The sequence below is a fragment of the Euprymna scolopes genome, chromosome 11 (assembly GCF_053919585.1).
Source record: "Euprymna scolopes isolate OS-2025 chromosome 11, ASM5391958v1, whole genome shotgun sequence".
Classification (NCBI taxonomy): Eukaryota; Metazoa; Mollusca; class Cephalopoda; order Sepiida; family Sepiolidae; genus Euprymna; species Euprymna scolopes.
Window position 1 is genome coordinate 13,383,231 of NC_136492.1, and position 25,778 is coordinate 13,409,008.

Genomic DNA, 25,778 nt, shown 5'->3' on the forward strand with positions numbered 1-25,778 from the left:
ATAATAAACACACCCTGAAACACAGACACAGACACACACACACACCTATATATATATATATATATATATAGAGAGAGAGAGAGAGAGAGAGAGAAAGAGGGGGGATGGGGGAGAAAGGTGTCAGAGGAATAAAAAGGAAGGAACTGAGTTATGTGTTCATCAACGTTTCGTCTCTATTTCGAGACCTCTACTGGAGGAATGAAATTAAGAAAACAAAAACAACAGTACAGATATTTGAACATTTTTCATTTGCAAAGTGTGACGTTGTTCTGTTTCAGAAACGGAAATGACGTTGGAAATTCAAAAAATTATGTTTAAATTCAAATATAGGTGTGTAGCAGAAATGAAATGAGTGTGTTTTTGCTATGTAATTTATTGATTGAGATTATATGTATTAATTATTACTGGAGCCATTGGTGGAGCCGCTGTGCATTGTCCAACAGACAGTTCCACATCGAGATAGAAACCATATCTGTAAGACAATATTTTAGATTACTTTTGGCATTTCGGTATAAAACAAAGGAAAGAAGAAGACTAGTTTGACGCAGGAACCACTTAGCTCGAACCAGCCATTGCAACAAAGCGTGACGCTCTCCTAGCCTACAAAGAGATCGTTCAACAAAGACGCTCGCAGAACTCCGCGCTACTCGACGCGATGCACAGAGGATTTCAAGGCGCTTTACCAACGACTTCTCGCTTAACCTCTGACAGAATATCCAGCTTTCTGCAGACCTGGTTAACGTGCGGGAAATGTATGAGGATATAAAAAGGTCTTTGGCCCAAGCGTCATCCCAACCGCCCCACTGAAATCAGCTGAAGGCTAAATCATCAATGACTGCATCAAGCAGATGGAAAGGCGGGCTATTACCAGAAACTTTACTCGAAGGAAACTGGATTAAGCACTTGAGAGTACCCGAGCCCGCCCCAAAATGGAAGAGTTTGATGTTCGACCCAGAATGGACAAGCTCAGAAAAGCCTAGCCAGCGGAAATATCTTCAGGAAGCGGCAACATACCCCCCGAAGTTGTAAACATGGCAATAGAGAGCTCTCTCTTAGAGCACCTCCACGAACTCCTGCTACACTACTGGGAGAAAAGAAATATACCTCATGACATGCGCGACGCAAAGAGCCTCACGCTCCACAAAAACTATGTAGAAAGATGTGACTTTAACAATTATCGCGGCATCTCTCTCTAAGGCATTGTCGGTAAAACCTTCGCTCGTGTCCTCAACAGACTCCAGGCTCTAGCAGAGCGTATCTACCTAGAGGCACAGTACGGCTTCAGGGACGCCAGATCAACCATCGACATCTTGTTCTCCGTAAGGCAACTACAGGAGAAATGCCGTGAACAGAGATAGCTCCTATATCTGGCTTTTGTAAACCTAACCAATGCGTTTATCTAGTTTGCAGAGACTGACTCTTTCTTATTCCTCAGGGAATTGACTGCCCTCCGCAAACTCTTTTCCCGAAGACATGAAGTATTTCCAATCAAAAATAGTGACCCAAGATTGCATCCTAGTCCCTACAATATTAAGAATCTGCTGTTTGCTGATAACGCTGCCTTTGCCGCACATTTAGAGGAAACGCTGCAACGACTCATTGACCGCTTTGAAGCGGCATGTAAGGCGTTCGGTCTAACTATCAGCCTAAAGGAAATTGAGGGGATGTGCCAAGACGCACACAATACGCTAAGCATCTTAATTGATGACCATACATGGGGATAGATCCACGTACCTTGGTTAGACAATCTCTAGTAACCTCACCCTCGACTCCGAACTTGATACAAGGATCAACTAGGCGGCAACAGCAATGACCCACCTAACCAAGTGAGTGTAGGGCAGCATCAAGATGGGAGTGCTGAGCACTCTCTTTTACGGTAGTCAAGTATGCAATCTCTACTCCAAACAGGAACGTAGGCTTAATACTTTCCACATTCTCTCCATTCGAAGACTACTTCGCCTGACTTGGCAAGACCGCGTCACCAACATCGACCTCATAGACAAGGTGCCGATGGCCAGCATGTATACCATCCTGATGATCAGACGCCTGCGCTGGCCGGGCTATGTAAGTCAGATGGATAATGGATGAATCCTTAAAAAACCTTCTGTTTGGAGAGTGTGTTTCAAGTACAGGGCCTACCGTCTTGCAGACATCCTACAAAGATCTGCACGCATGATCTGAGGCAGGCAGTTTTAACCCTCGAAGTTCGAGACGGCTGCCTCAGACTGTGAGAGCTGATGGACCACTATCCGGCGTCTGACTGAGACATCCGAGAAGAGAACCGCACGTTGGCGGGAGAAGCGTGCCGGCAGAAAATATAGGAAACAGATCCAGCTTCGACCCTAACCCAGGCAGAGAGACAGAAAGGATACATCTGCAACATTTGTAGCAAGTCCTCCGTCTGCCGCATTGGCCTGCACACCTACACCACAAGCTGTATACACGCGACTGAATTAGTACGCAGAATTCGAAGGTCTCTGAGGATCGACGATTATATATATATATATATATATATATATATATATATATATATATGTGTGTGTGTGTGTGTGTGTGTGTTGAGGTGTATATATATACATATATATATATATATATATATATATATATATATATATATATATGTGTGTTATATGCATATATACTATGTACCTTCACGACGATTTCGATGAATGAAGTTCTGCCACATCAACTATATATAACACATGCGTGTTCATGTTAACAGCATAATCACGTTTGACACACCGGTTCCCATCAGATCACTGAAGTTAAGCAACCATGAAACTCGCCAGTACAAGATGAGTGACAATTTAGGACGTCCATTCGCTGTATGTACTCTCCGCTCATCTTGGCATTGTTTCCAGTCGTCCTGAACCACCACTTGCTACTAGACTTAAACAATGCCGATTCAGGAGAGGTGTGGTTTTCGATTACGCAACACTTGCCGCACAATTACATGTTCTGTGGGTATCCTTTGTTCTTTTTAGATGGAACGGAGGCATCGTTCATTTTAATAAATGAGGACAGAGAACAGAACGAAAACCTAGGTGAAACTAACCTAATAAGTTAATAATAAAAGTAATGAGAAAAAATAATTATAAAAGTTCGCAATTTTAAAGAACTAAATATATTAGAGAAATAATCCCTGTATATAATAAAAGACGCGTAGATTATCTCCTCTAGACCAAAGTACTGTATGTTTATAACTACAGATGCCACATACAATTTTCTTATGTCTAGCACATTAGCCACTATCTTTATGTAACTTTATATATACTCTTCTGACACATCAAGGTGTTCGAATAAAATCCTAGATTCCTCCCGAACAGCTAAACCAGCATTATTGCATTAACCAAGAGAGTCTCGATTTCTCCTCTATTTCTGAAGTCCTTCTACATAAAAACCGCAGGTATTTATACACATAATATTACACCCTTCGTATCTGATTCACAAACTAATAGGCCAAACATTAAATCACCGTCCATCGATTAAAATTATTTTAAAAGTCTCTCTTCATATTCATGCTATTCTGATTGGCTTAGATCAAACCGATCCCTTATTCCAGATTACAATTTTTTAACTAAACCGAACTAAGCAATTATCCAACATGGCGTCTACCGATAGAGAAAGCCAGTGTTTTACATCAGATAAAGCGATTACTAAACAGCATTGAGGTATTTGCTACTCACACCCTCTCTGTCTCTCTGTCTCTCTCTCTCTCTCTCTCTATATATATATATATATATATCCCTCTCTACTATTCTCTCTCTAAATGTGTTTAGAGAGAGAGAGAGAGAGAGAGATAGACAGAAACAGATCAGAGCGATAGTTATATATGTTTTTGCTTACATTCGACCACTCTACCGGAAATAGAAATAGAGAGAGCAAGGATGAGAAAGAGAGAGAAAGGGAAAGAGAGAAAGACAGAAAGAGAGATATAAAACCATCGTAACGGCTGAGAGAGATAGAAAATGAGAAAGAGAGACAGAAGGAGAGAGAGAAAGACAAAGTAAATCATCCTCACGGATTGGCCTCATTTCATTAATGTGTCCAGTTCTTTGGTTTGACTAGAAAAACTTATTTGAATGAAGTAGTGGTGGAATATTGGATATCGGATCCCCGTCGCAACCTAGTAATGCATTGTTTTTTTTTTAATTTTAACATTTAAACAAGGTTACGCCTTGCGATGAATACACATAACATTTCGTCCATTTTTCTCAGTTTTTATTTATTGAATTCAAACGGTTTTATTGTTTTTTCTCCGTTTTCATTTTTTCTTTTATCACAATGAAAGGATAAACCTTCATTTGTTTTGCTTTTTTGTGGTTATTGTTATTTTTATTTTGTGTTTTTTTTTTCATTTGTTACGCTGCTAAGTGAAATATTTGAACCCAAGTACTGCAGTAATTAATAAAAAAAAGTAATAAATGATAAATACACGAAAGAAGTTTTGTTTCATTTTCTTAGGATAGGATTCCATGTTTTCGTTCTTATATATATATATATATATATATATATATATATATATATATATATATATATGCCTGCTTCTTAATAAAAGCTAGTGACAAACTTTCTTAGTCGAGAAGGCCGGTAAGTAACCACAGCTTCAACGACTAAATAGGTGTTTATTTTTGTTTTGTTTTCACTTCTCTGCACGCGCACTGGGTACTGTATTCCGATAGCCGTTCTCACCATCAGGAGGTATGGTGTATATTCCGAAATCCGTTCGTAACAACAACAACAACAACAATGTTACTTCAATATTTTTTTCCAGAGGAGACATGTTTTTACCGGGCAACGACGGTTAGCGGGTACTGCTAGTTGTGAACCAATATAGAGAAAACCAAAAAAAAAAAGAAAATGTGAGCTACAAAGAAGCATGGCTTATATGGTAAACACATTCAAATAAGATTAAAATCATAATAAATAATAATATATAATAAATGATTAAAGATAAAATATAATTGATTTTTTCAAGTATCTTCTTGTTTTTTCTTAATCAGAATCCTTAGAGTTCGTGTCCGTGTCACTCAAGATTCCCTGCCAAGAATTTGCTTTAACAAGCAAATCTAACTTGGCACAAAACGGAGCCGATTCCGACTAATTACTTATCTAGCAGAAACGGATTTGAGGTTAAGGGGGCGCGCGTATTCGTTCTCCTGAAAGGCAAGATAATTGTCTTGCTGCCTGTCTTCTGCGTCTTAAACTCATGATAATCATTTTGTTGATAGCTCGGCTTTTCGGTAGGATGACAGTTCTCTCGTCCTGACCAACTAATAGCGTGTTGTTTCTTATATATGCCGTGCTGCCATAAATCAAAGCGCAAATTCTACGACTGATCAATGCTAATATTTCATGACAAGAAATGTTTCGAAAGATTGCAACTAATAAATGCCAATTTAGCAGTAGTGAACACAAACTTAAATACTGGAGGTTGAGAAACAATCACGAAGTAGACACAAAAAAAGAATGAAGTAAAACAGAATGTTCTCCCTTAAATTTGCTACCGAAACTGTGCTTTCCATTTCAAACAAAAATAGTTTTCGCATCTACCTATCTCCCTTCCATTTCCTCTCTCCCTCTCTCGGTGTCTCCCATACCCCAACGATAAATAATTGAATTCATTCAAAAAGTATCGCTCACCAATTCAAGTAAATAACATCTATATAAAAAAAAATCCTGATATCAAGCAGTCGCGGTAGAAGTTTAAGCTTCTTTCAATGGGGTCTCGATTTAACATTTCGCTAGATTCAGCAACTCTGACGAGTCGTAGACCAAACACATGTCAGTAGATAATTATATTTTAAATAATATATATGACCCTTCCCACTTTGGGGGTATCAAATTGATAAAAGGAAAAATTATTCCCAACTTGAATTTAGACAGAGATGAACCTACATATAAATAATTTAATTCGTCCACAAAAGTATCGCGAACAATAACAAATTGATAACGTCTGCATAAAAAATCGCAATATCCAGCAGCTATGCCAGTTGTAGAGGCTTAGGCTTCTTTCCATGAGGTCTCGATTTCGAATCTAGTGAGATTCAGATGCTCTTATGATTCGTAGACGACGAAACACGTGTCAGTGGACAATATATATATATATATATATATATATATATATATATATATATATATAACTCTCCATGTTAAGAGGAATAAAGGCGACATGTGTGTACACCTCTGCTGGTCAATAAATAGAGTACTTCTGTCAAAGCGGACATTATAATTTCTATATATAGCATTATTCAAACCACATCCACATTGATTGGGTTACGGATATTAGCATATAACACTAAATTAAATCTATTTAAATAATGAGCTCGATAATATTATTTTTTCGACATAATGCCCTCGTTTCAACTGTATTATTTAAAAATATAATTTAAAATTTAATTATTTAGTTTATTTTCATTTCAATTTATATTTGATTTAACTTATTTCATCTGAAATGTGAAACCGTTTAATTTTCCAGCCAGAAACCCAAAGGGGGAATAAACGTGTTAGTTTAATTCTTTGCAAAAGTTGTTTAAAACGGAGCACGTTATTAAATATTCTCCGTAATAGATTTGTTTTCATTTCGAAATATTCTTTTAAGCTGAATTATTATTATTTTTAATTCTGAGGCATTTTTTTTTCACTTATTCTTAAGTTTTAAGTAAGCTTGTTTTTTTTATTTGTTATTGTTTTGTTTTCTTTTGTTTCTTTGACTGTATTTAGTAGTTTGGGTAAATATGAAGAATCACTCCAACCTCGAAGATTCCTTTCAAATTACCACATTTAAATGTTTTCGGAGGCGCTGAAACTGAAAATAACCTTTAAAATTACGGCAAACGAGTAGTTTCCAAGATATGAAAAAAAAAGCAATGTAAGTTTCAAAAAGTGAGGGATCACTTTTCTATAATAATTTAACGTAAAATGAGCACCCAGATTGTGACCACCATTAAGGCGGGGGTTCTTTTCACCCTCGGAAAATCTTTTAAAATTATCACTAACTCAAGGAACCAAGTAGTTTTTAGGATATGAAGAAATGCACCAACTTTTTGGCCACCGGCCGTGACCTCCACAACACTTCCCCCGTCCCTCACTAAATGTAAACAGAATTTTTGTGAAATTTTAAACGGTTCTTCTGCTCGGTTGATGTTGGTGCGTTACTTGCGTTAAAATGGTTAATTGCACTGCAGAATCACCTGTTGAAAAACTATACAAGTTCTATATCGAATATCTCCCTCCAAAAAAAAAAAGAAAGAAAAACAAAAACCGGTAGCCCCCCCCCAAATGGTAATCACAAAGTGGGTGCTCATATTACGTTAAATTATTATAGAAAAGTCATCCCCCACATTTTGGAAACTGACATATCTTCATATCTTGGAAACTACTCATTTGCCATAATTTTTAAAATGATACCATAGAGAAAATGTGTTTAATCGCCTGCGAAATAGGTTTTCTTTATAATTGATTTAATATTAGAAATATATTTTTATTTACAATATATAATATCACATTCATCGATATGGTATAATCATTACTATAAATCAGTACTTATTTTTGAGTTTTCCGACTCCTTTGAATTGTGGACTTTTATGAGCTTTTGGATATGCTGAGAACGAATGTCGCATTTATTTCTTGCAGAAACAAGTAGTTATTCATATTTGAAGACATTCAGTATCCAACCTAATCACTACAGTTTAGCAAGCAAGATGGCCACCCAAGCATTTAGGAAAAAACACCAAAAAAAAGAGCCAAAATATTACCCCGCCCCTCCTTTAACTTTCTTCATTTCCATATGACATATCGCACACTTCTCATGATTGGACAAATAATTATTTTTATGATAAAAAAAATCATTTATATTCCTTTTTTGACACAAACCGAGTTTTTTCTTACTGCGCGGTTTATTGGAAAAAATACAAAAGTAGTTAAATTTATTTCCAATAAACCGCGCCGGAGACTTCTTGAATCTGCGCTTATCGCAATTTCAAGCACAATTAAACAACGTGCAGGTTTCTATAACATAGTTAATAAGTAAACTTTTATTAAAAGAACATTATTTAACTGTAGACACAGGTTAACCTTTTCACACCATTCAAACACCCCCTGTAATAATTAAAACATAATCTCAATCAATTACATAAAAAACACTCATTTCATTTCTGTTTACAAACCTATATTTGAATTTCAACAGATATATCTTTTTTCCAGTAAGAATATTAACTGCGTTCATATTTTTTAAAATTACACTACCGACGTCACTAAAATTTCCCTCTCTTTAATAGCGCCAGCCCTCCCCCCTCCGTTTTGAATTTCCAACGTCTTTTTTCCGTTTTTGTGAAATAGAACTGAATCACACTGTTCACGCGAAACATTTTCAAATATTTTGTACTGGTATTTTTTTTTTGTTTCTTAATCTCATTCATCCGGAGGAAGTCTCGAAATAAAGACGAAACGTTGATGAACACACAATACGGTTTGTTCCTTTTTATTTCTCTCTCTCTCTTTCTCTCTCTCTCTCTCTCTCTCTATATATATATATATATATATATATATATCCAGGTTTGAGATATTAAAAAGTAGGAACTAATGAACTCAACAAGGTTGTTAGATTGTACTCAGTAACAAGAGCAAAATATTTTTTTTATTAGAAGTTAAAACTCACATTTCATCGCGACAAACAGCCATTTATTTCAGTCAGTTAGACTTAATCAGGTGACTCTGAACTATCTACCGCTAGAAAAAAAAAATTGTTGCCCTTTATTTCTTAGCGTCAGATTGTTCATAGTCGCCCGATGAAGTCTCAGTGACTGAAACAGATGGCTTTTTGTAGCGACAAAATATACCTCTTTGCCTACTAATATATATATATATATATATATATATATATATATATTAGTAGGCAAAGAGGTATATATATATATATATATATATATATATATATATATATATATATATATATATACAGCCTCGTCAGACCTTACAGAAATGGTTGATTGTATTTGGATATAATTTCTGTAGGTCTGACGAGGCTGTTGGATCGTAAACATGGTACAACATCCGAAACATATGTAACCAAACAGATAAAACGGTAATAAAACAAAAAGTGGAAGTGGGTAGGCAGTGTGTGTGGGTGTATAGGCGTATAGAAATATTTTATATAGTTTCTCATTATAATGTAACATGACATATTACTTTTAAACTACGACATTTTATTTACAAACATATGTTTTTGTTGATTTTGTAAATGCTTAGGATATACAACTGGTATAATGTATCCCTTTGAAATTGGAAATAATGACAATCAACGAATAAAAAACCTTAGCTATCTCCCAATATCCTCGTAACTACCCCGTGGAAACAGCTCGAATCAGAAGCTAATATCTTCTGGAAAAGCAGCCAAGGTTTATGTTGAACCTGCAGGGAAATAATACAACTACAAGAATTTCAATTTTGACTCTGTTATTAACATTTTGCTTGTGGGTATATGTCGGCCCTACTCTCTATAGGAGCTGAAGAAAAAATCGGGAAACGTAAATTGTAATCAATAATGTTGTATCGATACAAGAAGCTAAATATGAAATACATTTCAAGATTATATTTTTAATTTAAATCTCATCTATCTGTTTAAAGGTATGTATATATTTATCTATTTATGTCTGCCTAAAACTTTCCTTCACCCTCAACTCGGCACATTTTTACAAGGAGAAGTAAATTTTTTCGCCGATATTTTCGAAAATCATTCCCGCCTTTCGATTGACTACTTTCGGTTGGGCGATGGACGCAATGGTAAAGACATCACGCTTGCTTTTTATTTGTTTAACGTTCTTTTCATCCTTCGCAGCACGGGTTCGAGTCTGCCTACCCACTGGCACTTTTTGTTGTTCAATACAATTTGTCGTGTATACCAAATCTGGGACCTTGAGAAGTGGAAGAAAGTCCTATTTTCTGATGAGAAAAAAACAATTTAGATGATCCTGACGGGTTCCAGCGATAGTGGCATGACAAAAACATGGCCCTTAAAGTGTTTTTCCACGCGTCATAGTGGTGGAGAGTCCGCCATGCTGTGGGGTGCTTTTTTCTTACAGAGGGATGATGGAGCTCGAGGTGGTGCAGAGTCGTCATACAGCATCTGGTTATTTTAGCATGCTACAAAAAGCATCTTTGATGATGGAGGGTCATCGTTTGTGTGAGGATTGATGGTTATTCTAAGAGGATAATGCTTCAATCCACACTGCAAGACGGGCCTTTAGCTTTCTACAAGAAAATGGAGGCCATCTCTTGGGACATCCTATTTTCTCACCGGACATGAACCCAATTGAAAATGTTTGGGGATGGATGGCAGGAGAGGTTTTTCGAAATGGCAAACAATATTCAACAAAAATGAACTTCATGAAGCCATCTTCAGAAACTGGAGCAGGATCACACGCACCTTAATGGAAACCTTTATTTATGGCATGCCCCAAAGAATTTTTAAGTCATCAAAAGCAGTGGAGAACTCATTATTAAGTTTGATTGTTGAATGTTTTCATACACTTTTCCTATACGTTTTGTACAACTTAATAGAATTTTTGTCTCTGGTCTTATAATTTTGATCATGTGTAAAAAGTCGAATTTAACAATAATGTAAAGTTTAAAAATAAATGTTTGAAATGTAGCTTTTTGTTTCCATAACCAAATAGATTGTAGTATTGATAACCTTAAGTCGGAAGAGTTTAAAATATATCCTTTAAAAAATTGTTTTGTTTTTTTTAATTTTTAAGTGATCTTAAATTTTTTATCAGCAGTGTATGTTTCAAGATGGAGTAATGGGGGTTTTGATTGATTAACTCTATCTAATTTTGTCGGATATACACACGAGAGTCAAAATAATGATAAGAAATTAATCTTGCAATAGTCCTAATTATCATGAACAAGTATAAGGAAGGTTTACCTTTGAAAGGAGTAGTAATGAAGAGATTAAAGATAAAAACACTTCCAGTGATCCCTCAAGATCCTCTTTACAACACCAGCTCAGATCAGAACGTAATGTTTTCTGGCTCTCTAAGCCGAGTCTTGATTTCGAATAGCAATTTTGATTTAAACATTATTTCAGAAAAAGCAAAAGGCAGAAAGAAGAAACGAACGTCCGTAGATAGGCATCTCTAAATATTTGATTATATAGTTGTATTTTTAGCTCCGATTACCGCAAAAACGCACATGTTTAATATGCAGATAGTTTGCTAAACGTAAAAGTATATTTGTATGGTAAGATCTATCGAGATTAGCTTCACTGGTGGGTTTAAATTAATAAGGGTGTATTATTTCTCCACTTATTACCAGAAATGGAATATTTAGTTTTAAACAAAATAAAATGAAAAAGACAAAAGTATCGTTTTGGCATCGGAAAGTGGTACAAATTTCTCTAATTCCGATACCGATTTCGGTACCCTCAAATATTTTTCCGAGATCCCGATTAATCGTCCAAACACACACCCACACACACACACACACACACACACACACACACACACACATATATATATATATATATATATATATTAATCGACTTATTTATTTTATAACTTCCGAATATGGTTAATTTCTTGTTCACTGTATATATATATATATATATATATGTATGTGGGTATATATATACTAGACTGCCGGTGACCCGTTGGGTCAGTGCGTTATATTAGCCATGGAATTAATGTATTAGCGTGACACTTGTGACGTAAAGAAAATAGTTTTTGTGACATAACAGAAACATTTTTATGAAAATATACTAAAAATGAAAAAAGAATATAGATAGATTTTTATGAGTCGTTCTGTTTGTAATTGTTTATTTATAAAAAAAAAACTTACAGCCATTGAATTATAAGTGGTTTGCCATACTTATAGGTAAATCTGCACTCTTCAAATTTTGATATATCGTTTAATTTAAACGCAAAAAAAAACAATTGAACCGCTGAAAACGTACACAGTAAAAACAATACCTTGTAAAATGCTCTTGTGGTTGTCAAAGGTTAAATTAGATTTATTTGTAAGAAAATTGCGTTAAAATAGCTTAAACGTAATACGGAAATAAACGATGTTAAAAATGCAGAAAGTATTAACAATTATTTAGATAATTTAAACGCGAAAAAAGAACAATTGGGACGCTGAAAACGTACACAGTAAAACAATACATATGTTAACGAGTCAAAGTTGACTTATTTGTAAGAAAATTTGCGACAGTATACTTGTCATACAGAATAGTTGCAAAACATATGAAATAATAACGTTAATATTTCAGTGCGCAGGTCAAATTCTGCAAAAGTAGCGATTTGTGTTTATTTGTTTACACTATTACGGGTTTATGTTTATGTACGCATGCGTAACCGGAAGTCGTAAACCTGATGTTGGGTTATAACACTCGTAACAAGGTCATTTGAGTCTGAAAATTATATATATATATATATATATATATGTTTTATATAGTTTCTTAGTAGAATATACAACCACTATAATTTAACATGGCATATTACTTTTTAACTACCCAAATTTATTTACAAAATTTTTTATTGATTTCCCAAATACTTATGGTATACAACTGTAAGGAAATGAACGATGTAAAAGAAAAGCAGAAATGGTTAACAGTTTTCCCCATGCAAGGAGTAATAATAGAAAGAGAATAAATAAATAAATAAAATAGCAATCCCTCCGTGTTCTCTTAACAACCCTGTTGACACAGCTCAGATCAGAACCTAGTCTCTTCTGGCTCTCTCAATATACGCATTAATTTCGATTAGTAATTCAGATGTGAACATCGTTTCAGGTAAAGCAAAAGATAGAAAGAAGAAACGAACGTCCTTAGACAGGAATCTCTCTAACGGGAGACAAATTGCTAAGTAAACTGCTGAAGCGATCAGTAATCTAAAGTATTCTCAAGATGTACCAGGGACGGAAGAGAAAATAGCAGATGAGAACACTATTAGAATTATTTCCAATCAAAGGCGGGATCAAATCGATCAGTGAACATGGTTGGAAAGCTATTTTCTTTGCGCTGTCACTAATTAGATACGTTCGGGAACCGCTGACGAGAGGAGGGGTGACACCTTCAACAAGGAGTGAACCAAATAATGAGGGTATCATTATAGGAATCGAAAGAAATGAATAGGAAGACGAAATTACGAGTGGTTGAACTGTGTGCTTCTTTTAAATGATGATCTAAATGTGAACGAAGCTGCCTAAATGCAATTCTTGTGTAGTGCTTTTGTGCAAAACCATAATGAGCAAAGGATATCAAATAAAAGGCTTGAATTAGTAATTAATTCTTCGGTGAAATTTGGATTCAGATGCATATATAGAACACAAAGAAGAATTATTTAAATACAATGTCATATATTGAAAAAAATATGAGGCGTAAACAAATAATGTAGCTAGAAATGGAAAACAAACATGGAAGTAATAAAAATCAAACGAAACATTCATACAGTCTTTATTATTGACACTTGTCATTATCGTACCATACTTACAGTGTGTGTGAAAATTGGTGGGATCCTCTTATGGATCGAGTAGATATCTTACTGCTGACATGATTCTCTACAAGCATAAGGGCCAGGTACGTCAAAGGATGTGGGTACCGTTGCAACATATGGGCAGGAGTAGCTAGAAAAGTACTTATCCTGCCTTGACAGAGTTCAAAATAGACTTCGAAGCCTAGTGGGAGGATGACCTTTTCTCTTCCCTGCAACCACGTTCCCACAGAAGAGACGGTGCGGGCCTCTCTCTGCTTTATCGTATTTTTTTTTGGCAAGTGTTCGTCTGAGCTCAACTCTATGTCCCCCTCTCCAAACTTACATGAGAAACACTCGTCTAGCTCAAAACGTTATCTATAATTTTCTCCACTCTTTATCTGTGCCTGAACATCAACATAGATTCCATGAACAAATTTTCTTTCTTCGAACTGCACACCTGTTAAACTCTTTTCCATTTGCCTGCTTTCCGTCTTCAAGTTCAACGTAAACAAGTTCTTGATGAGCTGTTCCTCTTAAGTAATCCAATTTACCAAATTTCCACTAACAATTACTACGGCATTGTCCCATTGACCACTGTATGCTTATTACTCTTATCCTCGAGTCGCCTTTAGCCTTTGTAAGCGGTTACTCTTTTGTAAAAAAATAAAACGCACGAGCCACGGGCAAAAAAAAAATATCTAAAAAAAAAATTCAATTTCTCTTCAAAATCTGACCCCACGAGAAAATTTAACTAAATAAAATGTTGCATTCAGTTAACAGTCTTTCCCATTACTTCCATCACGTCTTGTCCGATTAAACATTCATTTTCATTGTTGCAAAACAAAACTGTCAGTCTAAAAACGTGGACATTTATAATTTTAGTTAATATTTAACCACGTAAAAATCAGTTGGGTAAAATCATAAGACCTTAAACCAGAGTTATACGTTTCCGTTTCCTTTTACCTTGGGGCGTGAGGAAGCACTTATCCATTTCTCAACTCAGACAAACATTGAGGCATTCTGCAACTCATGAACGATCAGGTAGACCATCAGCGGACGTCTCATCCACATGCTTATGACCTCGGATATGCCTACAAGCGATTGATGCAGGGTCGCTTTCCACGGCACAACCAGCAAACATGCATTTCCTCACTCAGATTAAAATTATCGCACTATACTACGGCATAATCACGTTGACAAACTGGTTCCCACCGGATCACTGTAGTTAAGCAATGTTCAGCTTTGTCATTACTAAAATGGGTGACCAATTCAGGAATTTCAGGTGCTGTATGTAGAAGGGCATCAACGTCACCCTGCGAGAGTTGCAAAAACCTAACGTCGTTATATCCCCCAATGGGGATATACATGCGACTTCGAACCGCTTGGAAATTCCATACTCCCATGGAACTTCCTCCGTTGGAGGAAGCCGCTTAAACCAAAATATTGTTAGTGCCGTTTCACACACACATTCACACACACACACACACACACACACACACACACACACCTTCCCCACACACGCATAAACTGTGCTAAGAAACGGTTAATCAATTCGTAACTCATGCGCAGACATATACTCATATATTACACTCTTTAATTCAAAATAACACATGCTTACACAAAGACTTACACATAGATCTCTAAAATAAGATAAAAACACCTTTGTCTGTGTGTGAGTTTGTTCCTGATAGACTCCGAAATGGCTAAACAGATTTTCTTGAAAATTTACAGAACTTTACTGTATAAGACTGATTGATGTTAATTAAGTTTTGTCTTAGAATACTCCCGACAATTACCGATAATCGTTATACGATACAATTATTTTAATTCATTTCTTATCGGTAAAGCCATTTTCCATGTCGTCGATTTTCAATAATGATTAATAACGAGTCGTGACATTCTAGTGTGGGCGAGTTCATAGTGTTTTCTTTTGTTGTTTTATTTTTTTATTATTATTTATTATTTATTTTTTTGCATGACGTTGTCTGTAGACACAATCTCCGCACGTAAATTTCTGCATTTTGTTTTCATTAACTGCAAAGTATTTTACAAGACTCGAAAATTTACGTGTTTTTGTTGCTTTTTTTTGTTAGTTTTTTTGTGCATGATGTGGTCTGTAGGTTCAAACCCCGCAAGAAACTATCTTAATGTATTTTTTTCCGTTAACCGAAAAGAAGTTTATTTATAAGATTAATAAAAATTAGGCGTCTCTGTATATTTAAAAATAGCTATTATTTTTGAAAATATAAAACTGGAAGATTACAGTATTTAATCATACTGTATAATTGATTATAGAAACAGCAAAATCGTAAACCAAGCAAAGATCATTTTTTTTCGTCGAAATAAAAAAAATACATTTGAATTTCACTCAAGCCACTTAAAATAATAAAGCTTCAAATAAAACCTTTTTAAAACTAATTTGCTTTTAAAATTTAATTTTAAAGAGTGTAATTTTTTGGTATAAAATGGATTTTTTCTTTAATAAAATATGCACAGAGGTAAATACCCGAAGCAATTACAGAACAAACACAACTTAACATGTTTTTATATGAAAAAAAAGTTCTTAGATTAAACACCTCTCTCGCCACGTGCTACCTACTGTTGTTTTGATTCCCTCTTCCCATATCTCTCCACGGGCAACATTGGGTACCCCTGCTAGTCTCTTTCTCTCTTTCTTTCTGTCTCTCTCTGTATATATATATATATGTATATATATATATATATGTATATATATATATAATATAAATAATGTGTATATATATATATATATATATAATATAAAGCTGAATGTCTGTGTGTATGTGTGTGTGTCTTGTCATGAATAGGCAACAATGTGGTTGGCTATTTAAAAAAAAAAAACTGATTACATCTAATGATAGTAGATGTATCGAGACACAGGAATGGGTATGCTGGATCTGGCAGAGCGATGGTTCATTAAAATTGTGGGGTCTGCATTCGCGCGTGGTCCACAAAGTATGGAAATAAAAAAAAATTAAAAAAAAACGATTACAAGTGTTTTTGATATAGATGTACATAAGAATACTTTGATAATAATGTTTTAACTTAAATAGGGATGATACATTAAAATTGTGGGATTGTGTTCCGCCTGGTCGCCATAGAATGGAAATAAAGACTTTTCATATCTATCTGCGTAAGTATACTTTGATAATTATGTTTCCGTTTGAAGAAATATAGTATAATAAAATTATGGGTGTTCGTTCGCACCTGACCTCCATAGAATGGAAATATGTCACAAAGTTTAGCAAGGTTTTTTTTAATATAGATCCATAGAGTATTGTGATAAGTGTTTCAGTGTGAGCAGGTATGGTATAATAAATTAAGCTATCTCTTTACAAACATTCCTTTTCATAACCTATCATACTTTCATAAATCAGAGTCCATTTTCTGTAAGCTGTTTTTGAACCCAGTCAACGATGGGTACGTTTGCTAGTATATATATACATATATATATATATATACATATATATATATATATATATATATATATATATATATATATATATAAATGTATTAGTCCTCGCACGAAAGAGCAGGGCACAAAATGTTTTAAATAATAATAATAGTAGACTAACAATAACAATTACTTTCGCTGGCAAGGACTACTATTGACCGTAACCAGTTATACAGTCCTTTTATAATTTTCATCTCTATCTTTCTCGTTATGTACTGAATATTTTTGAGTAAACCTATATGAAATATGTCCCTTATTATATTTTAAAGATTTTCTATTCTGAAAGAAGTTAAAAAAAATTAATCTAAAAATGTTATTTTAAATTTTTTCTTAAAAAACTTCCGATTTTCTCATTATTTAGACCTGTATTACAAAGAGGGGGCTGAATAAATAAATGTATATATATATATATATATATATATATATATATATATATATATATATATATATATATATATATATATACACGCCTATAAATTAGAATGACAAATAAATTCATATTATTTCTCGTAATATTGATAGTTGAATTCACTAGATTTAGATCATTTTAAATAAATAATTGTTGTGGGATACAAATCACTTTTATTAGAGAACTAATTCGTTCAGAAACTAAATGGAGACATTCATACCATGTTCAACCGTCTCTCATACCACTTTAGTGGCTCCTGTATTCTTTATAATAAATACATATTATATTTATACACTTACACTACTTGTGGTTTCTTTCATTTAGGACCCCTAGCACTGGTCTACAACAATAATTAACTACACCATACAGATGTGTTAGATTCGGTAAACAACTTTTCTTTTTTGCTTTTAACTGTCATGTTTTTTCTTTTGTTTTAAAACCTTTCTTATTGAATTACTGTCGGAGCCGTGTACGATTAAGGTAGTCTCTTTCTCTCTTTCTTTCTGTCTCTCTCTGTATATATATATATATATGTATATATATATATGTATATATATGTATATATATATATATAATATAAATAATATGTATATATATATATATATATAATATAAAGCTGAATGTCTGTGTGTATGTGTGTGTGTGTCTTGTCATGAATAGGCAACTATGTGGTTGGCTATTTAAAAAAAAATGATTACATATCATGATAGTAGATGTATCGAGACACAGGAATGGGTATGCTGGATCTGGCAGAGCGATGGTTCATTAAAATTGTGGGGTCTGCATTCGCGCGTGGTCCACAAAGTATGGAAATAAAAAAAAATTAAAAAAAAAACGATTACAAGTGTTTTTGATATAGATGTACATAAGAATACTTTGATAATAATGTTTTAACTTAAATAGGGATGATACATTAAAATTGTGGGATTGTGTTCCGCCTGGTCGCCATAGAATGGAAATAAAGACTTTTCATATCTATCTGCGTAAGTATACTTTGATAATTATGTTTCAGTTTGAAGAAATATGGTATAATAAAATTATGGGTGTTCGTTCGCACCTGACCTCCATAGAATGGAAATATGTCACAAAGTTTAGCAAGGTTTTTTTAATATAGATCCATAGAGTATTGTGATAAGTGTTTCAGTGTGAGCAGGTATGGTATAATAAATTAAGCTATCTCTTTACAAACCTTCATTTTCATAACCTATCATACTTTCATAAATCAGAGTCCATTTTCTGTAAGCTGTTTTTGAACCCAGTCAACGATGGGTACTTTTGCTAGTATATACATACATATATATATATATATATACATACATATATATATATATATATATATATATATATATATATATATATAAATGTATTAGTCCTCGCACGAAAGAGCAGGGCACAAAATGTTTTAAATAATAATAATAGTAGACTAACAATAACAATTACTTTCGCTGGCAAGGACTACTATTGACCGTAACCAGTTATACAGTCCTTTTATAATTTTCATCTCTATCTTTCTCGTTATGTACTGAATATTTTTGAGTAAACCTATATGAAATATGTCCCTTATTATATTTTAAAGATTTTCTATTCTGAAAGAAGTTAAAAAAAATTAATCTAAAAATGTTATTTTAAATTTTTTCTTAAAAAACTTCCGATTTTCTCATTATTTAGACCTGTATTACAAAGAGGGGGCTGAATAAATAAATGTATATATATATATATATATATATATATATATATATATATATATATATATATATATATATATACACGCCTATAAATTAGAATGACAAATAAATTCATATTATTTCTCGTAATATTGATAGTTGAATTCCCTAGATTTAGATCATTTTAAATAAATAATTGTTGTGGGATACAAATCACTTTTATTAGAGAACTAATTCGTTCAGAAACTAAATGGAGACATTCATACCATGTTCAACCGTCTCTCATACCACTTTAGTGGCTCCTGTATTCTTTATAATAAATACATATTATATTTATAAACTTACACTACTTGTGGTTTCTTTCATTTAGGACCCCTAGCACTGGTCTACAACAATAATTAACTACACCATACAGATGTTTTAGATTCGGTAAACAACTTTTCTTTTTTGCTTTTAACTGTCATGTTTTTTCTTTTGTTTTAAAACCTTTCTTATTGAATTACTGTCGGAGCCGTGTACGATTAAGGTATAGTCAGAGGTCGGAGGGACGGAAGAGTAAATAACTACAAAACAAAGCTATGTTGAAAGGTTAGCGCGTATCACATATAGGCCTGATGGCAGATTTTAGTCTGGATTTTCTAGTCAAATAAATATATATAAATGATTATTGACTCGAAGCAAGTGTATATGTCTGAGTCTGTATGGTTAAAGTAGTGATAGGTGTAAAGATGTGTAGGCACGTTTCATCTAGCGCTAAAATATCCGCAAGGCTGTCTAGAAAAAATAATTATGCATCGTGTAATTTGGTTCTAAATCGACGGATATATATATATATATTTTTTTTTTTGCTGTGGGTCTAGTATAGTTTTATATTATTTTTCTCTTTTAGGGTAAGAGATGTTTACAAAAGTTGATGTACAGGATACAAAATATGGGCACACGGGTAAACCATCAGCGAACGCTTCATCTACATAATTATGGCATCAGAAATGCCTGTAATCATTTACCCATGGTAGCTTTCCATGCATGGCGTAGTACACGATATTATAGAACATAATGGAGTGGCGTAGTACACATATTACGTAGTACACATATGGCGTAGTACACGATATTACGTAGTACACGATATTATGTAGTACATATATGGCGTAGTACACGATATTATAGAACATAATAGAGCATCTGTTTTTATCTCTGGTAAAGAGTTAAGGCTTCTGCACTGTCAGTCGAAAAACATTAGTCAGACAATTGGTTAAAATATTTAAAAAAGACCTATCTTAAGGTTACTTCGGTTCTCTTTAAACTCTTCAACAAATGCCTTATTGTAGGCGGTCTTCACGCCTGCTAGAAAATTGCATCTGTTGTACCAGTTTTTAAATATTTTGGAGAAGGAATTTACCCACCCGCTTAATATCTCTCCTCTGTTTGATTTTTGTGTCAAAATCTTTGAGTGCATAATCAATCAAGTCTAATCCATCTCCTCATATTAACTAAACATCGTCCAGACAAACAATATACATTTAAGCAATCTTGTTCTACTGCAAATATCCTAAATGTTATTTCTATACGTAAATACCATGAACTGATTAAAAAAGGTGAAGCTATGTGAGCAGACATAGATAAAGGTTTTGACAGCACGCAAAAAATTAAATCGTATTATTGGATGAATACTAAATATAATCTTATCCTTTTGTAGACAAGAGAAAAATCCATGTTATCCTAGATGCGCTTTCTTCAAAACAACATAATATAAATATGGATGTGCCGCGTGGGTCGATCGTTAGATCTTTATGGTTTCGGATGATCATAAATTATCGCCTAAAGAAATATGTCTCCGACATGGGTATATTTGTTGATGATACCACGTCCTATAACATACATAAAGGGAAAACGAATGAACACACATCTAAGACAATGTCTAAAAATTTAAAGGAAGATCTCTAGTGTGTAGTGGATTGTGGACGTAATAGATCCAATGCTACAAAACTAAGATTCTTTACTTTCTTGTATGTTATGACTAATAATAAACCGCGTGCAAATCTTTATTAAAACTCATCGACTTAACGTGCACAGGAAACATTAACTGGAAGAAACACATTGAATACTTTGCCAAATTTACTGCGAAATAAGTGGCCTTTGTCTACCGTGTTAAAAATTACTTACACCTGACAGTATAGTTTATCTCTATTAAGCCATGTTTGGCCCGTATCGGCTGATGCATCTGTCACAGGTATTCTCCTCTAAGACAGCGTCTCCAACCAAATAAGTTCTGCAATATTACCAAAGCGCCAACCATTGTCCTATCGCAAGAATGCTACATTCTTGTACATGCTTTACAAATATTTTTTTATTATTATTATTTTTTTTTACACAGTGATCACCACTTATCAAGGCCCGGAAGCCACTCAGGGATAAGGCTTATTGCAAGTACATTACGTTATTGTGGAGATTTGATGAAGTGTTTACTTAAGGGGGCGGTTCATTAGGAATTTCTTAACATTAGACTTGAAGACATCCAAGTTGTAGTCTGGAGGGAAGCAGGCAGACGGAACAGAGTTCCACAGGCGTGCAGTTCTAAGAAATATTATATATTTGACGAATACCAAAACCTAAGGCTATGATGTCAAGTACGATAACCATTAGACTAGCTTGCTACGATCTTCAAAAAGTACAAGGCCACCAATTCACCCATGCATGGAGTATTGTGGCCACATCTGGGCTGGTACATCTACCACTAGTCTCTCTCTCTTAGTTAATGTCCAAAAAATCGGTCCCACTTTATCAACTAAGCTCCAGCCCCTGCCCCATCACCGCAATGTTGCATCACTGTGCCTGTTTTACAAATTCTTTAGTACTTATAATTTCACTTGTACCCCCTCGACGTACATATCCCCGACAAACCCGCTTAACAACAAAACCTCACCTCTTCACTGTTGATGTCCCTAAATGCCAGAAGGCTTTCTATTCTAATAGTTTCTTCCCCACCTAAAACTCCGCTGACTAAACTTACAAGCAGAAAAACCCCACCTTTACACTACAGAGATCCGCAGAAGCCGAACAACGTTTTGTTGTAATAGTTTTTTCCCCCTCAAACTGTTAGAGTTTTAAATTCCAACACTTGGGTCTCTGCTTTTTTGACTGTACAACTATGAAGAAGCCCGACTTTGATATCAACAGCCATTTTGATGCTCAAACCCTATATAGTTTCCTTGTAGATTAAGTCCCAAATAGTAGTCGCTTTACGTCGGAGTTTGCAATTTTCCTTGTTTGGGATAAAGTAATAGTTATACAATTGTTGGCACAACATTTTTACACCCCAATGAAACCGCAAATCATTAACACCCAGAGACTAATTGTAGCGGCGTTTCCATATCTTATATTGGCAGGCAACCCCGAGAAGAAAATCACCAGATGAGCTACACACACAAATTAATTCAATGTAGAGGATGCGGGGCATTCCACTACTGTAAAATGGAATGCATAATTAAATCCAGAAATATGGGAGAGGTTATTGGTCAAAGGATTAAATCACTAGACAATAGAAATATTATTAAACAATCCAGTAGGGAATAAATGTTTATATACTTATGTATATATTGTCACAGATATTAAGTTGGCAGTCGATCGAAGAGAAGCGATGCTGTTTTATTTCTTCACAGCCGACATCCAATACAACAACGCACCCCCTCACGCGCTTTTCAGAAACGTTAAAACACTAGTTACGATTTATAATCAAAAGCCAATGATCGGTGTGAAATAAAACAATATGTTTTTATAGATCAACTGTGTTGTGGTGTTACTCGTTGCAAGTGTGTATATATGGTGTACCAACGACAATGTATATGTTAACAATTATATAGTCTGCAAAACGCATTTTAAACAACCGGCCGCAGTAAATTCGTAACACATGTAAAAACAGAACAGTGGTATTTGACACGAATATAACGTGGGTTTATCAGTAAAGGTATGTTTCTATATTCCTAATCTTTCCTGCACATTGAGATGAGCCGTAGGCCACAGCTAATATCATATATGATAAGAAAGGAAACACTGCCTTCAGTCTTTATATTAACTAATATGATACAGTTGTTATCCTCTTAATTAGTTCAGTTCAATTTACCACTATATAAAATAATTACTCGAGATAATTTAATAAAAATTGTATATTATTCAAATTCTAAGATTGATTGTGAACAAGGTAAAAAAACAAACTTTTTTTCGAAGATTTACACAAATCCACTATTATAGAAAAGATACTTTGTCTGTGTGTCTGTATGTCTTTTTACAACAAGGAAGTCACCACTTATCAAGGCCCGAAGGCCAATCGAGGAAAAGGGTTAATGAGTGTACACGGGTCAAAGGGAACTACCGTAGTAATCATTTGCAGTGGAAATTTGGTAAATTGGATTACTTAAAGGGATTGCTCGACAAGAATTTGTTCACGTTGGACTTGAAGACAATCTAATTGTAGTAAGTGTGAAAGCAGCAACACGGTACAGAGTTCCACGGTTGTGCAATTTTAAGAAAGTAGTTTTGTTCATGGTATCTACGTTTAGGTTTAGGGACAAATAAAGAGTTGAGGGAAATTATTGATTGTGGTTTAAGTTAGAGGAGTGTTTTCTTAACATAAGGCCATGGAGGGGCCAGAGATTGAAGCTCAGACGAGATTTTGCCATGAAAATAATTATAAAGCAGAGACAGGCTTTCAACGATGGATTAACGTATCTTTATCTACATAGCTTCAGTACGCTGATTTAATTCTTGGATTATCAACTTGATTACAAAGTCGATTTTATTTTCAAACTATATTGCTAATAAATACGATGCCTGTTAACTATATAACAATCTGTTTTTCGTCCGACACCCCGAAACCAAAAATCCCGTCATCTTTGACGGTTCAAAATAAAGCAGTCTTTGTCATTGACTTCGAACTATTAGCGTTTGCAGTTTCTTATTCAGCATGATTGTCATTTGTTTACAAATTCAAGTGTTCTCACACACACACATATATATATATATATATATATATATATATATATATATATATATATAGTAAGTAATAAAATATGTATGGCGATTAAGCTACACTGAATATTCCGCGTTTCATCCACTCTAGGACTTTTCAGGCTAATGCGCGAATTCTGTGGTGTCTTGTGGTTTTTTGTATGCGAATCTTCTATTGAAATTTTAGTTAGCCAATCAGCTTTCTAGTATCCACCGCGCCCTTCCTATTACCTAATGAACATGCATTTATCGGACAAAGTTCTATTTGATCTCTGGTTGACCTGCTCCTTTGTGTGTGCTCTATTTAGCATGGATATTTAGTTTCTTGATCTGTTTTAAAACTAGGTTTGTGTTTTTTTTGTTTTTTAATGTTAGTTTATATATAAATATATATATATATGTGTGTGTGTGTACATACATATATGCATATATATACATATATATATATATACATATATGCATATATATACATATATATATATATATACATATATGTGTGATCGTTCATGTATATTCATGTTTATTTAATTTATTTATTTGTTTATTTTTATTGTTTTTGTTAGTTTTAACACTATTTTGTATAGCTATACTAGAGTAAATTTTATCTTGTGAACACAGTTGTTTGCTATTTCTCTTCTACAGTTTAATAGATGTTGGGATTCTTTAAAGTATAGGATACCAAATTTTTAATGAGGGCATAATCTACATGGGTCGTCTAGGTCCCTACACGTGGTAGCTTGTCTTATTATTTTCTATTCGATTACCGGCGAATGTCCGCTTTCTTTGAGTTCCCAGTATTTATTCGCTAGTGTTGTTTTCATACAATGTTTTTTTATTGTTGAATGTACTTTTGTGGTCATAGTATCGAAAATATTCAGTGTAGCTTAATCGCCATGTATATTTTATAAATTACTAACTAGCTCTACTACGTATTGAGCACTTTTGAAGTAAATACTTAAAGTTTACGTATAAATCTATACTTTCGTATATTAATTTTATGTGAGTAAATGAAGTAGTTATATGTATACATATATATATATATATATATATATATATATATATATATATATATATATATGTATATATATACATATGTATCTTTTCAAATATGTAATTAATATTGTTTGGTCTAACTGTGTACTCTTATTTATCAAGCTGTGCTTGTTTGATTGCCGCGTATCAAATTATCGATTAACACATGTGTATGTATATAAATCGACGGATATGGTGTATATAAATTTACAATGAATAATGTTTTGCTTTTACTCGCCAGACACGATGACGTGTAATTTTCAGGGGAGAACAATTATTTTACACGAAGGGTCTTCAAACGACGTGAAGAGACAAGACTCAATTGATTGTGAGTTAGACAAATGTACTTTCCTGAAGAATAAGATGGGTGTATATATTAGCAACTGTCTATATAATATAGGGAGCCTGTAAACGATTAAGAGTTCGATAAACATTTAATAGCACCGTTTTTTAAAAGACTGCACTACACAAAGATATATTTCATACAAGATTTATTTACACACCGTCTCAACATTTAGGGCATTACAACGCTTGGAATCACATTTTTGATCTTGACTTCACCAGCGTCCACAGTGTCTTCCCCCGACCGTTTGTCTAGCTCCTTCGAATGACTTCTTAAACTGACTTTCTCAACATACCTTCTTCGGGTGACTTTTTTGCCTTCTGTTCTACTCTAACGTTCGTGTACATATTAAACTATTACCTAGTGACTAAATCATTTGTAT